This window comes from Budorcas taxicolor, chromosome 2 (assembly GCF_023091745.1).
Source record: "Budorcas taxicolor isolate Tak-1 chromosome 2, Takin1.1, whole genome shotgun sequence".
Classification (NCBI taxonomy): domain Eukaryota; kingdom Metazoa; phylum Chordata; class Mammalia; order Artiodactyla; family Bovidae; genus Budorcas; species Budorcas taxicolor.
The window spans coordinates 155,333,731-155,336,859 of record NC_068911.1 but is presented as its reverse complement, the minus strand read 5'-3'; positions in this window follow the sequence as shown (position 1 = coordinate 155,336,859).

The window sequence follows — 3,129 nt, the reverse complement described above, 5'->3', positions numbered from 1 at the left end:
CTCAATTCCCACTGGGAGCTTATTTTTACCCTACAGCCTTAACAACTTTGGATCTTGGTTTGTAATTTCTGAGCCTGAGTCTTCTCTCTGCAGAGACCTCCATTTGGCAGACGAGGTCTCATCTAGCCTCACATGCCCATGGGAAGCAGCAAATTAGGTATTATGAAATAACATAGTGTTCAAGGTACAAACAGGATCCTAACTTAGCCTTGCAAATAAGAGTGTCAGCTTTCAAAACCATTTCAAAAAGCAAGGGATGCTTAAGGGGAGAGCATATCATTGCAATGATGTGACTGTAAAGTGGGGTCATGTCCATTTCATTCAGCAGACAGTGCAGTCACCTGTGAAAACCTTTTGCTTGGGTTTCCCTAGTGGTCCAGTGGTTAAGAGTCTGCCTGCCAACAAAGGGTTTGATCCCTGGTCTGGGAGGATCCCACATTCCGAGAGGCAACCAAGCACAGGCATCACAGCTACTGAGCCTGTGCTATGCAACAGAAGAAGCCACAATGAGAAGTCCGAACACAACTGGAGAGTAGCCCCCACTCTGCAACTGGTGAAAGCCCAAATGCAGCAACAAAGACCAGCGCAGCCATAAATAAATTTTTAAGAAGAGAGCGTTTTGCTTATCCAGTATATAGTGACATTTATCTCCGAATATGGTAAGAGGATGCTCTTCAGTATCGAGGAGCTGAAGGAGGGGAATGAGACTGCTTCCTTTATTTTCATCATACCTGTGGCTGCCGGGGTGCTCACCAATCTGCATGTGGCTGGGTCATGACGGCGCTAGAGAACTGTATCCATTGTAGTTTACTCGTTTTGCAACTCCAAGGACTGTAGCCCACCAGGCTCCTCCGTCCATGGGATTCTCCAGGGAAGTATACTGGAGTGGGTTGCCATCTCATTCTCTAGGGGATCTTCGTGACCCAGGGATCGAACCCACATCTCCTGTGTTGGCAGGCAGATTCTGTACCAGTGAACCACCTTGGAAGCCCCAGAGAACTGTATAGCTGCTGTTTATTTTTGTCGCCTCTTTTCAACTCAGGTCCCATAAACCCTGAGGATCTAGGGGGGAAAAAATTGCAAGGAAGCAGAACACTGGCTTTTAAAGCATTTAATAAATCATAATCAAACAAAACTGATTTTAAAAAGAATAAATTTACATACTGTACATAAGTAAGACAGCTGAAGGTTTCCAAAATAGAAAACCAGAGCATATGGCCCTGAAACACCACATGCTTTGGTTACACTCGGGAAGCGTGAGTTGCCTATTTGGGCAAGAAAATTCTGTTACAGTGTGATCTGCAGGCATGTTGAGGGGTGAGTTCAGTCGTTGAGGGTTTTTTGTTCATGGTCTCCTCTGTGGTTTTTTCTACTGTGTGATCTGGTTTGGTGGGAGTCTGAGCAAAACTGGTCTGGAATGATGGCTGTTTAGAATGATACTCACAAGAGGAAATGCCGTGGTCCAGAGTGCTTGTGGGTTGGGGGCAGGAGGGCAGTCAGGAAAAGCACATGCCGTTCTACCTGGAGGGGCTGATGATGCCGAGCGTCATCACGTCCAAATGCAGGGCTGGCCAGACCACAGCTTCTAAGCTTAGACTGGACACATCAAGATGAGCTGGATTTTGAAACTTAATCCCTTAAGACTTCTGCTCAGCAGAGGCTCTGGACCAAGACAGGGCTATGCCAGCAGGGGGCAGTCTACCCCCAGAGAGAAAATCCAAAGATCAGAGATGGAAGGTGTAGTCTTGGGGGTTGGGGGTGGGGTTTGTGTGTGTGTGTGTGTGTGAAGGGCTGGGTAAAGTGAATGAGGAGGGCTGTGTGTGTGTGTTGCAGTTTGAAGCCATTAAAATGGTTTTTCTAAACAGTTTCTGCCTGATTCTAGGCCACAGAGCCGTCATGCTCAAAAACTAAGCTTGGCCTCACCAATATGCACTTTTTATTCTTTGGTTGATGTAACAAGTGACCAAAACAGTGACCAATCTGTGAGTCTTTCTTTACTGAGCTATGGCTACCATATTCATCCTCAATCCAAATTGTATAAATAACAGCCTTGAATACATCAATACAGCCGACTGCAGTTCTGTTGTTGGGGCTTAAAACTAAAGAGATGGCAGTAAGATTTATATACACACACAAATGAATTGCTCACACCCACTGCTATGACAATAATTACCACCCTTCTCAAGGATACAAGTGGGAAAAGCTGATCCTTTTGCCCATTGGCTTCAGAGAAATCAACTAAAATCATTTTGTCTAAATATTACCCAGGGCTGTGATCTCAGGTCTGGCAGCCCACGGGGACGGGGGTATAGAGAGTGCCGCGTGCACTGCAATGTGGGGTGGTCTCGGGTGGGGGTGCCCGTGACCTGGGGCATCCGCCTACCAAAGTGCCACAGATGCTGGTCAGAGGATGATGTAAAAACAGGGAAACGGCAAGTCATTTTGACCCCTGCCTTCTAACTGAAAAATGTCAGAAGCATGAAGTCAAACATCAGAGATGATCGCAACCAAAAGGCCAGGATGCGTCTTTGAAATCAGGACAAACGGGTGTTCAGTTTTCACGCTGGATGAGGAGGTAAGAACCTAACTGACCAGACTGGCAGATTTCCCCTCAAAGTGTGTGAGTGGTGAGGACGCAGGAAGTTATAAAGTATTGGCTTCAGCAGCTCAGGAGCTCCACCACAGGACACTTTGTTAACTGCCCACTGACACTTTTAAGAACACTGTTGACAGCTGTTCAGCTGTTCCTCTTCATTCTTGTTCCTCCTCCTCAAGGAGCCCCTGCAGGAGGGTGTTTGCCTAATGATCACCTTCCTAAGTCTAATAAGGACTTGCCTGGGGTCTAAAGGATGCTTGTTCCAAAGAGAGGCTGACATTAATTACCCTTAAAATTGCCAAAAGATATGAGGTGGGGGGGCATGGAAAGGGGGCCCTTGATTCTATTTAGCAGATGAGAAAATGGATTTAGGAAAAGTAATGGAGAAGGAAATGGCAACCCACTCCAGTGTTCTTGCCTGGAGAATCCCAGGGACGGGGGAGCCTGGTGGGCTGCCGTCTATGGGGTCGCACAGAGTCAGACACGACTGAAGCGACTTAGTAGTTGTAGTAGTAATGAAGAAACAGTGGCCA